At 36.8% G+C, this 19,056-nt stretch overlaps 1 pseudogene; it reads left to right on the top strand.

Annotated features, from left to right (window-relative positions):
• Positions 1–4,051: 4,051 nt before the first annotated feature.
• On the top strand, positions 4,052–5,131 carry LOC101835929 (annotated as a pseudogene).
• Positions 5,132–19,056: the final 13,925 nt, after the last annotated feature.

Below are 19,056 nucleotides of genomic sequence, written 5' to 3'. Positions count from 1 at the left end.
TCCAGGTCAGGAATTATACAGAGGTAATTCCAGGACAGGCAAAGCTATACAGAGAAATCCTGGCTAGAAGAAGCCAAAACCAAACCAAACCAAAAACAAAACCCAGATGAAAACAGTAATATTGTTACACCAGAAAGAACAATGTTGCAACAATATACCCACAGAGACCAATAAGAATAGAAGTGTGATTGCTGTACATGAAAATAGAGAAGATGATATTGTTATTTTAGTGCTATACCAGGACACTGATTGAACAAGAATGAAATAGAATAGCTCAGCATAACTACTCTGTAACTGAAGGATTACACCCTTTAAAAGTGCACACACATCATTAAAATACCAACAAATGACAGATTTGTAAAATCTCCTTTACAAAGAAGCAGATGGTTTGTTTTATACAATAATCACTTCCTCCACAGCAGACTACCTGCAGATTCCTCGCTTTCCCACCTTCCACCATCTCCAGTGGATTGCATAAACCTCGCCTTCTAGTCTTCCTACAATGACTTGTTTCCTTGTTACAGATGTCAACTGTAGCAGGCTTTTTTCTGGGAACCCAGAGATCACTCTAGTGGTAGATACAGATTAGCTAATAATGGTCTTCACCTTTCCCTCAGTTCTTCCAAACCCAATTCCCCAGTTGCATTCTTGGATCTATAGCAGACTGCCTTCTGAGACTACCCTTCCACCCTAGCTCCACCTCCAGTTCATCAGACATATTATTCTGACATGCCCCTACACCCTATGCTTTATGCTAGCCTACCATTACATCCTTCACTTTTTGCTAACTCTCAGGCCATGCCAGAAAGGAAAGCAGTTAGGCCAATAACATGCCTTAACTTTTCCTTCTGATCTATCAAATAAATTCCCACAGTCTCATGTCCAGCTCTTTAGCAAACATTCTTCTCTGGTACCATCTCACTCTGTGCTTCCAGGCACAGCGATAAACTAAGCATATTATGGTGGAACACTGTGCTTTCCTTCTTCTCGTCAAGCTCTGAAACTGCCCCACAGCCACTCCCCATTACTAAGTCTCAGGTCCCAATTCCCACATCAACTTTTATCTGAAGCCTCTAGTACCCACACACATCAGGATACCAGAAGACTTTCCTGCAGGCAACACACAGGCACCACATTCTCCAAAGAACCAGAGGAACAAAACACACACCCAACAAAGACAAGAGCAGATATCAGCATCTAGAATTATACTCTTCCTATTCCCACACTTTAGAAAGAAGCATAAATGCACAATCAATAAAAACTAAGACAATAAATCTCCAGTAGATCTCAGCAGCCCTAACACAGTAGTTCATAAATATCCCCACATAATTAAAGCACAATAAAAAGACTTTAAAACAGACTTTATAAATACGGTGGATGTCCTAAAAAAAGAAATGAAGATATTTTTTCATGTAATACAGACAAACACAAACAAACAATGGAAGGAAATGAATCAAACAGTTCAAGACCTGAAAATATAAATAGAATCAAGAAAGAAAAAACAAACTACAGCAAAAATTGAAATGAAAAATATAGGAACTCAAGCAGGCAACACAGAGGCAAGCTTCTCTAGTAGAATACAATATGTGAAAAAGAGAATCAAGGACACTGAAGATACAGGAGAAGTGGATATACCAGTCAAAGAAAAATTTTAATGTAAATCTTCCATGCACAAACCTTCCAGGAAATTTGGGAAACAACAAAAATACAAAATCTCAGAACATTTAGAATAGAGGAAGGAGAAGAAATGCAGGTCAAAGTCCGAGAAAATATTTTGTACAATATCATAGAAGAAATTTTCTCTAACATAAAGGAGATGCCTATCAAAATCCCAAAGGCACACAAAACATATGGATCACAGAAGAAAGTACCTTGGCACATAATCATATAATATTAAAGGTACAGAACAAAGAACGAATGTTACAAACTGCAAGGTAAAAATACTAAGTAAAATTTGATGGCAAACATTTGCGATTACACTTGACTTCTCAATAGAGACTCTAATAGCCAGAAGAGCATGTACAGGTGTGCTATATGCGATAATAAATAACAAATGCCAGCCAAGACATGTATACCCAGCAAAATTTTCAATTCCCATTTATGGAAAATAAGGGAGTTCATACTAAAACCATAGTATTACCAACTTAACAGCACAATTAGAGCTCTAGAACAAAGTGAGAAATTCATACCAAAATAGTAGAAAGAAAAATGCAACTCAATTCAGGCCTGAAATTAATACAATAGAAAAAAACCCAAGCCAAAATAACAATACAAAAGTTGGTCCTTTGAGAAAATGAAAAAGATTAAGAAGTCCTTATCCAAATAACTAAAAGATTGAGAGAAAATATCCAAATTAACAAAATAAAAATGTAAAGGGAGCGTAACAACAAACGCTGTAGAATCTGGAGATCATAAAGATATATTTTAATACTCTGTACTCTACAAAACATAAAATATAAAAGAAATGGGCAATTTTTGATACATACTTCTTACCAACTTAAATCACAATCAGATAAACAGTTTAAACAGGCCTAAAATCCACAAAGAAAGAACATTGCAGACTGATTTGTTTTATGAACATAGATGAAAAAATACTAAATAAAATACTTGCAAGCTGAATCCAAGGACATATCATCCATCACAATCCATTAGAATTCGTCCAAGAGATACAGAGGAAAATTAGAATCTACCATAAAGATAAACTGAAATATCGAAACACAAACATCTCATTAGATACAGCAAACGGTTTAACACCGTCTAACATCCCTTCATGTAAAAGTCCTGGATATGTATGTCCATAGTTCTTAGGAAAATAAAAGAGGTAACTGAACATAATGAAGTCACTTGAAAGCAAGTCCAGGGCCTCCATGAACTGAAATGAAGAGAAATTCAAAACAATTCCACTAAAATCAGGAACAAGACAAGTACTTGAAGCAGGAAGACAACTGAAGGATCAAACAGTATCTGCACCAATAAGACAATCAAAGGCAATCGAAGGAATGAAAAATAAACATTTATTTGAACATTATATGTTATTATACATGAGTGACTTGAAAGTTCTGCCAGAAAACTTGTTCAGTTAAGAAGCAATTTAATAAATTAGTTACACATAAATTAACGTAGTACAAATCACAAATAATCTGAGAAAGAAATCAGGGAAACAAGACAATAGCGTGAAGTAACTTAAAATATATTACAGTAACTCTTTCAGCAAATGCAAGACGTGGATGACATAAACCTGGAGTCAGTGAAAAAAGAAACTGAAGAAGATATCAAAAGGTTGAAAACTGTCCTGTGATCATAGATTTATAGGATGATTGTAGTCCAAAATTGCCATCCCACCACAACCATTGTACAATTTCAATGGAATCCCCATAAAAATTCCAACACAATTCTTCACAGGTCTTGAAAGAATGATTTCCAGTTTAATATGGAAAAACGAAATAGTCAGGATAGCTAGAACTGTCCAAGAACTGCTGGACATATCATCATCTCTGATTTCAAGTTGTACTACAAAGCATAATAATAATAAAAAACAGCATGGTATGGCCTCAAAAGTATATCAGTGGAATCAAACTGAAGACTGGACACAAATCTACACATGTATCAACACCTGATTTTTTAATAAAAGAGCCAGATATACAAACTGGGAAAAAAGCAATTTTTAACAACTGATGCACATCAAACTGGATGATTGCATGGAGAAGAATCCTAATTTACCCTTGCTTATCACCCTGCTCAAAACTTAACTCCAAATGAATCAAATATCTCAACATAAATCCTGATAACACTGAACCTGAGAGAAATGAAAGTAGTGTAATAAATAGCCTTGAATTCATTGGCACAGAAAACTTTCTGAACAGAACACTGTTAACACAGGTACTAAAATTACCAGTTAATAAGTGGGACCTATGAAACTGGCAAATTTCTGTTGGTCAAGGCACACCCTCGTATGGACATAGTGTCACCTTGCAGAATGGAAAGATTTTAATCAAATACCCATATTACAGATAGCTAATAATCCAGAAACCAGATATCAGACTAGGTCGTCATGGAGGAGGTCCTGACAGAAGAGCTGGGCGAGGAAGAGCAGCTTCTGAGAAAGCATTGCAAGGAGAAGATGGAGCTGCAAGCCAAAATTCAGGTAATAAAGAATGCTATCCCCAAAAATGACAAAAAGAAGAGGAAGCAACTCACTGAAGATGTAGCTAAGTTGGAGCGAGAAATGGAGCAGAAACACAGGGAGGAACTGGAGCAGTTGAAGCTGACTTTGAAGGAGAGTAAGATAGATTCTGTTGCTGTTAACATTTCAGACGTGGTACTTGAGAATTAACCACCTCAGATTTCAAAAGCGCAAAAGAGACAGGAGAAAAAGGCTGTTTTGGAAAAGAAGCAGGAAGAAAGGATAGATGAGGCTGAAACTGAGAACTTATCTGGAGCTAGACGTGTAGAGAGTGACAAAATTGCTCAGATATTGGCAACCAGAGAATTGGAAATTAAGCAAATTACGTCTCGTGGTCATTGTATGTATGGAGCCCTTGAGGACCAGCTGAGAGAGCAAGACTCTGACTGTGGCTGCCCTGCAGAAGCAGACTGCTGAGTACATGCAGAGCCATTCCGAAGACTTCCTACCATTTTTAAACGAACACCAACACAGGAAATATGTAAACTCCAGAAGAATTTGGAAAATACTGTGATGATAATGTAAACAGCGGCATAGGGAGGTAAGCTTGAGCTAAGAGCTTTGTCTCACATTTTACAAACACCAATTGAGATACTACAAGCAGATGCTCCTCCTATTGTAGTTGGTGAAGAGTATCCAAAGAATCCTTTAATACTATTATACATGAGGCATGCATATGGCTTAGGAGAACATTATAATTCTGTCACACGGTTGGTGAACTCAGCTACTGAAAATTTTGTTTTAAATTTTGGCCTCACAACTTTATATTCCTAAATTAATTATTTTGATGTAAAGTACGGAGACTCCATCTCTGTCATGGTAGGAACATATTGCAGTGTCAGCATGTTTATTGTAAAATGAATGAGGTCACAGTAACTTTGATCTTTATTACTAGGATCAGTGAGGTGAAGCTTGTTATGTAGCACATCTCTGCAGCCAAGGAGAAACTACTTTTAGAAAGCTTTGAATCTTACTTGAGGATCAGTTAAGTTCAAAGAAATGAGACAAAATCAGTGGTAAACATGTGTTCATTGTATCCGTTTTCAACCTTTTTAACAAACTGGAGATTTTTTGTATTATTTTGTTCTTTGTTTTTCGAGATAGGGTTTCTCTGTATTGTTTTGGAGGCTGTCCTGGAACTCACTCTATAGACCAGGCTGGCCTCGAACTCAGAGAGATACATCCGACTGACTCTGCCTCCCGAGTGCTGGTATTTAAGGCATGCGCCACCATCTCCCGACCATGTATAGCTTTTAAAAGACCGACTTTGGCATTGCTGTTTTTTCAAGCTTGAACCTGGAGTTACTTTGTATCTTTATTCTCTTCACAACTAAGATTTTTTACATTTTTCTGCATTTTCTCCAACACTTCTCAGTGGCTTTGCTTTCCCTAGAGCCTTTTCCACTGAGAGATATCCAGTGGCCTCTGGTTGCACACCTGTGCAAGGTGGTGCTTTAATAATACAGTAGGGGCCATGGTCACATTCTTCCTGAGTCTCCCCCTTTCCAGTTTGTCCTAACAGGGTCTCTGTTTATGCTCACTTTCTAGGATTCAAATATTATTTTGTTACATACTGTATCACGTTTTTCACTCAGATGTTTAATTATATATATATATATTTATATATATACAGAACAGTTTTCTGGAGAATTTATTTCTGTAATTTGAACTTCAGATAACCTCTAAATATTCTTTGCAAGAGAGTTATACCCACATGCAGAAGTGTGTCTGCTATGCTTGTGTTGCACAGTTTCATGGGGTGGGGATATAGCTCTACTAGAGCACTAGCTTATCAAATTTATCATGCAGGAGGCTTGAGGGTTACTCTAGCACCAACAAAAAAAAAACAACCCAAATTCATGAAAATGAAACTTTTTGGTTTGATCTGTTTTTTTTCCACATTAGAAATATAATAAGATTGAGTATCACCTTTATAATATTTGGACTTTTGATCCATGTATATTGTTTATGAGTAAATAATGGACTTTATGATGTTATAAGTAGGTAACACTGGCAAGATTGTAGAGACTGATCAGCAGAGCAAGTCAGAACTTTTGAGATCATTCCAGCAGACTAAAACTTCATCTTCCTCCTACAGTTTGTTCTAAAGGGTGCCTGCTTTGTCACATCTGATCTTTCTATTTTCTCTGAAATTTATAAAAGAATGTAGTTGTAAATTGAATGCTTTAAGTTTATTTTGAAATAATGTTATCTTCCTATTAAAATAGCACATTGAGGATTAACAAAACAAAATAGGAAACGTGGTCATTGCAAATTACATTTTCAACAGAGTCTAAAATAACTCATTAATGTTTTGTTGTTTTGACAAGAATTTAAATGCACTTAATTATGTATTTCTATTTTTTCTGTTTATGTTTTATTTAAAATGGCCAGTATATTTTTGAATAAAATGAATGGCCGACATCTACCATTTTAGCTTTAAATGAAAAAAGAGTCTTTTAAGAATGCGGATGTTAATTTAAAAACAACATAATTTAAAATTAAATTTTCTGCTGCTGCTGCTGCTGATGGTAGTATAATGAGAATCCCATGAGTTTTCGCTTTAGTCTTGATTGGAAATGTATATGTCAAAATTCTGAAATTTGTCTTCAGACAAGAATTTTATTCACTTACATATGTTTACATCCTGTAAAATGTAAAACAAAGAATGTATAACTATTTTGATCAAGATAGCTATGCTCATATTATCTGATGTTTGTCAAAAGAATAAATGTTAAAGGAGTTGAATAAAAATGAAACCAGATATTAAAAAATAAGTAATGCAATAAAAAAGTGCAGATCTAAACAGAAAATTCTCAAAATAGGAAATACAAACTTCTGAGAAACACTTAAAGAAATGTTCAAATAGCTTAGCCAAAAGGGAAATCCAAATAAAAAATATTTTGAGATCTCATCTTACACCTGTCAGAATGACTAAGATCAAGAAAACTAGTGACAACTTATGTTAGCAAGGGTGTGGAGTGACAGGAATTCTCATCCCCTGCTGGTGAGAGTACAATCTTCGAGATGCACTATGGAAATAAAGTGTGCTGGTTAACCGGGAAGATAGAAAATGATCTACCTCAAGATGCAACTATACCATTCTTGGGCATATACCCAAAGGATGTTGCATTCTATCATAGAGATACCTGATCAACTTTTTTTGTTGCTGCCATTTTTATGATACCTAGATATTGTAAAAAACCCATATGTCACTCAACAGAAGAATAGATGAAAAATGTGGTACATTTACACAATGGACTATTATTCAGCTCTTAAAAATGATATCTTAAAATTTGCAGGCAATGCTGGGGGGGTGGTGGCACACGCCTTTCATCTCAACAAAAGAAATGGGAGAGGGAATTTCAGGTGTTGAAGACATAATCAAAGAAATAGATCCATTGATCAAAGAAATTATTAAATCTAAATAAACTCAGGGTTAGTGTTAGGTTAATGTTTTCATACCTACTGGGTAAGCAATTTACTTACTGAGCTATCTCCTCAGTCTAGAATATAAGGCCTTTTTGTCTCAACAGATAACGAAAGATCTATTATTCCCAAAGGGAAGCCTACTGAAAGAAAGATAGTAATTGTTTCAATTTTTGTAAAGCCATTTTTAGTTGCCCTGTTAGGACCTCCATTGTAAAATTATTATTTATTCTACTTGAAACTTTTTAGATATGACCAAAATATCCAGTATTCTTTATTGTGTCCTCCACATGTGATATAGAGAAGTTGAATTTTCAGTGGTGTATTTAAATTTTTTTGATTATTTGAATGTTTAGTTCATAGTTCTGTGCATTTCACATGGTCCTAATACAAAACTTTTCAATTCTTGATGAATTTGAGGTATCATGAAACTGTGTGGTGAGGGACTGCTCACAAATAGAATATTGGTTTGAATCCAGCTGAAAATACCTTACTTCAAAAATATGAAAGTGCCACAATTAGCCAGTGAAATACGTGTTAGCTATGATATACATTTGGAGCAATTGCTATGCAGGGAATGCTTTCTTTGTAAAGGCTTTACTAATATTCCCTGCAATGTCTGAAATATAGCTCAGAGGCAAATGCATCTGCAAAACACAATTGCTCCGAACATCAAATTTCTTATATGCTCACTGCTGCTGTGAGAACCAGCCTTCAACAGCAAAGGAATTGAGGGGAACCAAAGAGTTAGTGGACTAATCACTTAATTTGCCTTTTTTATATGAGGGATTAAAACTTAACTGTCTGGGGCCAATGAATAGAGCAAACTTAACTTTATGTGTCTGCTGTAAAAGAGAAAACACACACACACAACTATAAGGTTTTTCTCTTCTCTCTCTCTCTCTGTCTCTCTCTATGTCTCTGTCTCATCCCTTCTATTTCTTTTCTCATCTCTATCCAGATGTATACCTTCTACATGGACAGTGACCAGGTTCTGAGTAAGATCAGGGGTTTGTGCGCATATTTGAAGAGTTAGGCCAACCACCATACTCCTTTTGGATCAATGCATGGTCAAGCTGGTCAAACTGGTCAAGCTGAAGCTTCACCCAGTCCTAAGCCTGTTATTCTAAGACTCCATTGTGAACCATTAGAATTCCAGGTTTGCAGACTTGTTGACCTGTATTATGTATTTGATTATGAAAGAGTTAGGCCTGGAAACTTGCAATGCTAGCCTTTAATGAGGGAAGCCAGAAGTCATAATTCATAATGCACTCATACTTTTCCATTTGTCATGAAATCTACTGTTTCCTTCCCATGTGTTCAAATGATGAACATGCCTTGTTAAGTTATATGTGTCCTGTCACAATCTGCCTTCATCAGTTGGGCCTGTACATGGATCAACTCAAACTACAAATATGTCATCCAAATAAACAATGAGACACTGTGCAGAAGGAGCTGAAAGGCCTTTTAAATGAGATATGGCAGAACAATAGGAAGTATGCCTGGAACTGAGACCGCTGGATCTGCAGGGATGGGGCAACACATGAAAGAAAATTCAGGAGGGTAGCAACTTGAAAGCATACCCATGCAATGAAAGTCTTAAAATTTCAACACTTTAACCCAGGTAAGACACTGGACGGCTCCTAAAAAAATAGTCTACATTACACAGAGGTGCTTGATCTATAAAAATGATGGAAGAGAGAAAAAGTATATCAGAAAAGGCGGCATTCTCAACATGCAATGTGATCTGAAGAGAGTGAACTGAGTAGAATGAAGGGAAAAAAGAATGCTATGTTTTACAGTGTTACTGGAATGTGCCACCACAATGTGCAGAAATATTATTAATAGGTGCTCATGAAGGCCTGGGCTTAGAAGAGCAATGGAGAAATACATTCGCCAACCCAGATAGGCAGAAGAGTTGTGCTAGATCACCTGAAACGTGTGGGATGCTCTTGATATAAATAATGTCATACTCAGAGTTCAAAAACAACCCCATATTTTCTACTTATGAAAACCTATTAGCCATAAATTTTGCTCACTTAATTAACTTAGTCATTGTTTATGAATGTAAAGAACTGTACAAGAAACTATGAACAACAATTTTTAAGCTATCCGTGGGTGGGCAAAAACAAATTGCATTCAGAGTACATGATTTGCAGGCCATGTCTTTTATTTAAGAAAATGCAACCCGATATTTCCCAACTAACTAGGGAAATGTTCCAAAGACATTGGTGCAGAGAATGGCAACTACTTTATATTAAAATAGTAAAATTTTTCTCTGGTTCCTCTAATAAATGAAATGTTAATAAAATGTCACAGACTGACTATATGGCTTCATTTTGTTTTGGCTTATGATGATAGCTTTTAGTGGGAGAAAAGAAAACAGAATGGGAAGGGCCTCTTTTTGTCATTTTTTTTCTTCTATCTAGAATCACAGGGCAGATAACTTGCTACTCTTTTTCTGTGCTTCTGTCAGTGTTAACATCTCTGCTGAGTGAAGGGCTGGTGTTACTCAATGCCATAAGTATAGACTGAGATGAGATTAATGGTATATAAGATGAACATCTATGTGAAAACACCTTAAATTATTTAATTCAAAAGGTAAAGAATAAAGCAAGCATTATCCCACAGGAGTGTCATGCTACCTCACCACACAAAGGTCCCTGCTTTGTGTTTCTATTCATTTGAAGTAGTATTTAGAACTAGCATGCTGTCACTTAAAATATAAAACAGTATTATGTTTTGTTTTTAAATATTTTAACAGGAAAAATTACCTCTCAGCTGCTTAGTTTGTGTAATTTGAAACTCTGATTTAACTTTCCATTGAAGAAATATTTTCTCTTCTAAATATTAAGAAAAAGAAGTGGTTAAGAAGCTATATAAAGAAATACTTGATTTCCTATTTAGTCATCATTTTTTTACTGCACTGCTCCATGGGAAGGCAGACGGATAAGCTTCCTCTGTGTGGCTCTGCAGTTTTGCAGTTTGTGAAAAACAAATACCCAAATCTCTTTTGGCCATGCAGTTAGACTATGAGATAATGAAAACATTTTATCAAAAGAGAAATATCTGACACTATTATGTTAGTGGTTTTCTTTCAACCCAGGTATTATGAAGGAAGTTGTTTGGGCATTCACCTTCTACAGGGTGCTTAATGCCATGATACTCCCATATCAAGTTTGAAATAAGGACCATCCACTCTCCAGGAAAGAGGCAGTGCTAATACTAAATCAATAACCAGAGTTGGTCTGTGCAATCCTATCAAGTTGTGAATGAAACAGTGAAACTCAGGTGAAATACCCCTCAAAGGCTGTACAGGTGGCTGTATAGTCCTAGCTGTGTTATGGACCTATTCCAGCTCATGGAGCTTACATGGCTTCCGTTTTTTCATCTAGTTGGGCATCTTGTCATAATCTGTAACAAATCCTTTACAGTTTTAACCAAAATTATTTATTTGTTCATTTATTTAGTGTGTGTGTGTGTGTTACGTGTGCACATGTGGAAAGCAGGTGACAACTACTAAGATGCAATTCTTTCCTTCTTCTCTGTAGCCTGCAAGAATTGAACTAAGGTTGTCAGCTTTGACACCAAGCAACTTTATCCACTGAGTCAACTCTCCAGTCTGCAATATGACTCATTAAATCCCCTTAGTAAGAAGAAATTATCTAAAACATAATGTGTATAATAACAATTCTAAAATAAGTGGATTGTATACTGAATTTCAGTGAATGTTCAGTCATGTTTCTAACCATTTACGTGTTTGGGAAAGAAAAGAATATTGATGTCTGAGAAAAGGGTTACCCTCTGGGGAATTTGTAACCAAGGGAATTTGTTAGATTACCAGTTGTGTTAAACTTGAGAGAAGGGAGAATACGCCATGGATGCAAGAGAACTAGTATCCCCTAAGAGACTGAGCCAGGAAAAGAGCCTCTAATACAGCCAGAAGTCATAGCTTAGAGAAAAGGGTTTCACATTTTTAACAATTTATTTGCATTTGAGTGTGTGTGTGTGTGTGTGTGTGTACCACATTTGTGCAGTTGCCAACAAAGTCTAGAAGAGCAGGTCAAATCCCCTGGATCTGTGGAACTATAGGGAGTTTTAAGCTATGTAAGATGTGTGATAGGAACTGAACTCATTCCCTTGTAGAAATCAGCAACAAAACTTCCATTTCTTGAGACATCAAAGTTCCATTTTTGATTCCTTTGCCTGGTTTTATTTTACCAAAGGATATGTGAAAGCACTAGTGCTTACTTACCAAACGATCAGTGGAAATGAAAACCAGGTCCAGATTGGAGGGATTTCAGCAAGACCAAAGGCTTAAGTGTATATGATTGTTTAGACACACTTTGCTTTTGTTTTCTGGATTTTTGTTTTGTTTTGTTTTGTTGTTCTCTTCCCTTCCTGGAAACAGTCAAGTAAACTCTTCCTATGGACTAGGAAGGATGATTTTTCCTAAGTAATGCATAAGAAAGTGAGGATGGTTGGGTGAGGCTGAGTGAAAGGCAATTAATAAACACATCTGCCAGTCACAGCACAATGAAGCAGTGCTTGGGCCCAGTGCCTTTGTGAGCAGCTTGTACTATCCTTCAGCAGTTGCCAACCATATGAATACTTTGCGCTTCAATCATGGTGATCAGCTGTGACAACTCAGTTCACATAGATTCACTCAGGTTCTACCTTGCCAAACATGGAAACTGAAGACAGACATTTACCAATAGAAAGCTGTCAAAACGACACTGAGGGATTGATGTTAAAACATAAATTATAGCTCCTTCACCATCGTCAGCCATATTACACTCATTCCTGCCACAGTTAATGGCCATTCTGAATGGCCTCAAGATAATGTGTGAGTTAAGTAGTTTGATCTCAATTCCTCTTTAACTCTGACACCGTGGTTCACTCCCTTCCTAATGCATCAACAATTTAATATGTTTCCTCATGCTGTGATGAACCCAAACCACAAGATTAACTCATTGCTATTTCATAACCCAAATTTTACTACTGTTATGAATTGTAATGTAAACATCAAATATGAAGGATGTCAGATATTCCACCCCCAAAGGTGTTGCAACCAACAAATTGGGAACCACTGCTTTAAGGCCTCCTTCTTTGAGAAAATATCAGTATTTTCAGTTAAGTAACAGGCTAACAAAAATGAGGAAGACTCTTTTAGTCACCTACGGAGAGTAAATCAAATCCAAAGCTATTTTGTTGTGTGTATGACAAATTTACTTATATGCTTATGATGCACAGTTTTATATCAGCTTGATAACAGTTAAAGACATATGGGAAGAGAGAAACTCAACATGGAAAATGTCCCCATCTCGCAAGTAAGCTGTGGCGCATTTTCTAAATTAGTGGTTGATGAGCGAGGACCCAGCTTTATGTGGGAAGTGCCAAACTGGAACAGGTAGGTAGTCCTTGGTGCTATAAAAAGCAGACTGAACAAGGCATGAGGGAAAAGCCAGTAAACTGCATTTCTCCATGGCCTCTGCTTTAGTTTCTGACTATAGTTTCTTCCCTGACTTCTCTAGATAATGTGATATCTAGAGGATATAATAATATAAGTTGTTTTTATTTCTGCTGTTGTGCTCTATCGGTCTTGGTGATATGAAAGTATTTTTAAATATATATTGTTCTTTTTGTTCCCAGGGCTCACAATAACTCTCTGTAAACTTATATGTTAGGATTTTCTGTCACTAGTTTTTTTTATTTTTAAAAAATTTATTTTTCCTTTTACATACCAACCACAGTTCATCCTCTATCCTCTTCTTCTGTCCCCCCAACTTCTCCCCTTCCCACCTCCCATCTACTCCTCACAGGGCATAAGGCCTTCCTTGGGGAGTCAACACAAGTCTGGCATACCAAGTTGAGGCAGAACCAAGGCCCTCCCCCTTGTATCAAGGCTGAGTATAGTATCCCACCATAGGGAATGGGCTCCTAAAAGTCAGTTCATGCACTGGGATAAGTTATGGTCCTACTTTAAGTTCCCTCCCCAAGAGATCAAGCCACATAAATGTCACTCACATTCAGAGGGCTTAGTTCAGTCCCATGAAGCCTCCCAGATGTCAGTCCATAGTCTGTGAGCTCCCACTAACTCAGGTCAGCTGTCTGTGTGTTTTTCCCCATCATGTTTTTTGATTCCCCTTGTTGATATGATCCCTCCTCCCTCTCTTCAGCTGAACACCAGGAATTCAACCCAGTACTTGGCTGTGGATTGCTGCATCTTCTTCTAGACACAGAAAAACAAACATGGTATTTACTCACTCATGAATGCATAGTAAGCATAAAACAAAGGATAACCAAGCTATAATCCACAATACCAAAGAAGCTAGGTGAAAAAGGGAACCCTAAGATGGACACCCATTTCCCTTCCCAGTAAGGGAAAAGAGTTAAATTCTCCTGAGTAAACTGAGAGTCCGTGGTAGAAGAAAGGTAATTGGGCTTGGGAAAATGAGAGATCCAGAAGGCCTTGCGGAGAAAGGAGGGGGAGAGCAATGAAAGAGCTATCTTGATAGAGGGAGCCTTTATGGGCTTAGGGAGAATGCTAGTGCCAGAGAAACTCTCAGGAATCCACATGAATGACAACACCTAGGACTCCTAGCAATAGTGGAGAGGGTGTCTGAACTGGTCTTCCCTTTAATCAGGACAATGACACCCTAATTGTCATCATAGAACCTATATCCACTAGCTTTAAAATAAAAATTATTTAATTTTATCCTGAAACATTCTCTGAGCTATTCCGTATGTATGTGTATTTGTGTATTTACATGCATGCATGTGTGTTTATATATGTGAGTATAGTTGTGTATATATATGCACATGTGTCTGAAAATGTATGTATCCATTTGTATGTAGATGTGGATTTGTGTGTATGTGTATGGGTATGTACACTTATATGTTTGCATGCATGTATATGTGTATATATAAATTTGCATGCATATGTATGTAGGTATGTATGTGTGCATATACAGAATTGTTTAAATATGAACACACATATGTGTATATAGATTATGTGAATATATGCGCATATGTATGTACTAATGTGTATTTGTGTGTAACTTTATGAGCTTATGTATTTACATGAATGGATATATACATATGTATATATATATATATATGTAAAAGTGTGAGTGTAGAAACTACATGTGTGTCCATTTACATGGATATATGAGTATTTATTCATGGTATGCATTTAATAAATATGTGAATGACTGTGTTTGTGGATGTGTATGTACATGTCTGCATTTGTGTGTGAGTGTATATGTACATGTGTAAGTGTGTGTGTATGTGAGCTGTATATATATATATATATATATATATGTCTGAGGTAGGGTTTCTGGGTGCATATGTAGATTTCTATTCCTGTGTATTTCTGCCATGTCCTTTATGAGTTATATTTAGTTTTTTAAATAATTTTTGCAATTAAAACCACAATATGTAAGACAAAATATCGTTCCGAAGCAAGAGTTCATTTCTTAAACATCTAAACATTATGTAATTCCCCTATACTACGTAACCATTGGACACTAAGAGCTCAAAAATCAAGAGCCTTTTGGATATATTTCTCAACACAGGAAATTTCTTAGGAGAACATATATTGAAGTGATTTATGGAATATTGTATTCTCATGTGAGTCCATATTGTGGTGACACTGAACTCACAGAATACACTATTTTGAGTAGATAACTTTTGTTAGTATTCAGGAATCTGTACTGCCTGACCTTGGGGTTCTGACAGGATATGCTCTCAGCTGCAGCCATTAAGACCACCACCTGTGCATATTCATTATGTTCCCTTTTAAAAGAGTCCTGACCACCTCCCATCCTTCTATCTCTTTCTTTCTCTCAATCTGTGTATTTCCCTTTCTCTCCCTCTCTCCCTCTCTCCCTCTCTCCCTCCCTCCCTCCCTCCCTCTCTCCCTCTCTCCCTCTCTCTCTCTCTCTCTCTCTCTCTCTCTCTCTCTCTCTCTCTCTCTCTCTCTGTCTCACTCTTTCCTCTCTTTCCCTATTACTCTCCTGTTTCCTGCAGCTCCTGTCTCTGGAAGGCAGTATCCCAGATTCCCTTTCCCCTTTTACCATTTGTTTCCCTAATTAAAAAAATATTCTCTGCTTGAACCCAGGCTCATGGCATCATTCTCTCTAGCACTGCTTTTCTTTAATTACAGCAACTTTTAAGATTATTATTATTTTGGATGAGGAATATTTTGAGAGCGTAAGTTGCCTACATTCTTTTTAATATTAATTTTTAGAAGTTATATTTACTTTAAAATATTGCAAATGTTTAAATGCTTTGTTATCTGAACAGTTATTGGTTTGTATAGGGTTAAAACAAGTAAGGCAGAAGAAAGTTTGGAAATTCAGATGATTATGAAAGGCTTCCTGTATATTAGTTAGGGTTTCAATTGCTGTGAAGAGACACCATGACCATGGTAATGTCTACAAAACTATTTAATTGGGGTTGCTCATTTGTAGTTCAAAGGTTCAATCTATTATCATCAGGGTGGGACATGGTAGCATGCAGGCAGACATATTGCTGAAGAAGTAGCCTAGAGTCTTTCATCTTGCAGGCAATAGTAAGTTTCTGATCTCACTGGGCTTGGCTTGTGCATGTATGAGCTCTCAAGGACTGCCTCCAAATGACACACTTCCTCCAACAAGACCACACTTACTTCAACAAAGCCATACCAGCTAATATTGCCACAACCTTTGGGGCCCAGTTTATTTGAAACCACCACCGTTCCTGGCACAGGAGTTTATGAATTGTCTCACAGGGAAAAATGAGAAATATTTTATTGAACTCAAGCAGAAAGTACGTATAGTGGTAAAGATTTAGAAACAAACTCTAAGATCCTTAGGTTATGTGTACATTTGTGCAACCAAGTGAGAAGGCAGCATGGAGCTGGACAATCCATCAGCTAGTTCCATGGATTCCAAACGTGTTCCACAGCCATTTTTCTTTGCATGTCCTTTGTCCCCTGGTACATACTCATACATTCTGAAATACGGCAAACTATTAGACACACCTCTGCCAACAAGTGAGTCCCGAAATGAATCTGATATACCAGTGGAATAAAACAAAAGACCCCAGTTTCATTATTTTGTGAGTGAAAATGTAGTTAAGAGTCAATCCAAAACAAAGATCTAGATAATGTTTGTTTCTTAACACTAACAGTGTAAAATAGGTAAAATATTTGCATTATTTTTAGTATTATTGAGAGAAATAGTGATGTTGTCTTCCACAGAAATTCAAAATTATGAGTTATCCTAACATTTATATTTCTACAGATTAAGAGGAGCCATAGGGAAATGTTAGCATGAACTGGTTTGGTCACTTATAAAATCAAACATTTTCAATATGAGTTCATGTTCTTTATGGAACATTAATAAAGGCATAAAAAAGAAGTGCATCGATTATAAAATAAAAGAAAATGCTATTCTTGTGAAGGCACTAATAACATAATGGAACATCTGAAAATTAAGTGACAATAGTTTGACCAGTACATATTTTTGTAAAAGGTCATTTCTGAACTCTAACATGTTTCAAAATGCTACTTCAACCTCTTGGTAGGAAGTCTGAATGAAAAAGTACAAAGAACAATAACAGAAAATAGTATACAGGGTTGTGAGAGACCCAGGATAAATGCATTGATGTTTTAACAAAATGATGGAGGGTATGATCATCTTTATCAGGCTAAAGTCCTCCATGACCTCTCACAGAAGTATGACAAATATGTCTACTTATTTAGGAGGTTCTGTAAATCAGTAAGTAGGGTATGACTTGTTTTTATTTACAAAATTCATTAAAATTGACTAAAAATTTATTCAAAATATTTGAGACCAGTGAAATACTTGAGATGGTGATTTTGGTAACAACAACAACAAAAATCCCAAGGTCATGTACATGAGAAAGCTTCTAACAATATCTGTCTGTTCTGACATATTCACATGACTCTCAAATGTATCCAAGAAAAGAGATCTGCAAATTCCACCAGGTATCATCAAGTACTCTAAATAGAAAATTGATTTCTGCTATTTACTTGCATTTAGAGATCACAAGACCAAAGCTAGCAATAAGTTGGTGAAAATGGCAATGTGTTGCTAAGTAGAGCCTTTAACTCACATGGTGAATGTGAAGGCCTGGAATGAGATGAACACGGAAAGTAATCAGGAAGTGCCAAAACAAATTAACCTTTGGAGCTCTTGCTACTAATGGAATGTTGAAGCCTGAAGCACTGTGTACACTTGTCAGGCCCGACAGGTGCCCTTTCATAAGTCATAACCACTAACAGCCTAGGAAAAATTCTTTGACTCAGACATTTGAGCTAAGAAATATTCTTGAGAAATAGACAGTTGCGTATCTTTTTTCTCATTTTCTATACATCTTGATAAACAAACAAACAAACAAAATAGTCTGTATGCAATTACGTTCCCGGAGTTCAGTCGGTTTTTAACTGTGGGTGTCTGCTTCTGCTTCTGTTAGGCACTGGATGAGGGTTTTAGGATGACATATAAGGTAGTCAAAGTTGCAAAGAGAAGTGATGAGCAAAGGAATCAAGAACAGACTGGAAAAATCCACATAGGCAGCTTACCTAAACAAGGGGGAACTCATGGACCCCAGACTGATGACTGAGCAGCCAGCATAGGACTGGTCCAGATACTCTTCCACCCCAACCTGGGGGTCAAAGAAGAGGTCTCGGCAATCTATGGAACCTTGGACAGTAGATCAGTATTTATGGCTGGCATACAAATAGAATCTTGGAGCTCATTCCACATGGAGGGATGCTCTCTTAGCCTGGATACATGGGGGAGGACCTAGGCCCTGTCTGGGATATGACAGACTCTGAAAAATCCCTCATGGAAGCCCTTACCCTCCCTAGGGAGCTGAAGGGGGATGGAGTGCGGTGAAGGTTTGGGAGGATTGGGGTCTGGGGGAGAAGGAGAGGGAGAGGGAACTAAGAGTAACATGTTCAATAAAAAAACAAAAACAGTCGGCTTAATTCCAATGGTATTTGTCAAGGAGAAACTGCATACAGCTGAACACTTAAACTCTCTCACATAAAAAGTTGGTTTTCCTTGTAACAAAGAACAATGACTTAATAGCCTTCTTTTTTGTAAAACTGCAGCCCACACACCAATGGTAGTTACTTCAATGGAAGCACATGAAAAAATCATAGCAACTAAGAATGGTACCCAATAAAAAGAAAAAGAGAACCTATATTCCATTGGCATATCAGAATAGAAAATTCCTTCTAACAATTGTCACATATTTATAAATCTGTCACAATCTTGGCATTGGTGATTTTATTTTTATGCTATGATTAGGCATCTGTGAATAGGAAAGATTGTAGAGCTAGGTGCTGATATCTGGCTTTATCTTCATTGGGTGGGTGTTTTGTTCCTTTGTTTTGGTTTCACTCTGGTTCTTTGGAGAGTGTGAGGACT

This window comes from Mesocricetus auratus, unplaced genomic scaffold, assembly GCF_017639785.1.
Source record: "Mesocricetus auratus isolate SY011 unplaced genomic scaffold, BCM_Maur_2.0 Super-Scaffold_100004, whole genome shotgun sequence".
Classification (NCBI taxonomy): Eukaryota; Metazoa; Chordata; class Mammalia; order Rodentia; family Cricetidae; genus Mesocricetus; species Mesocricetus auratus.
Note: the sequence above shows the minus strand (reverse complement) of the source record. Positions and strands in the feature narration are given on the sequence as shown.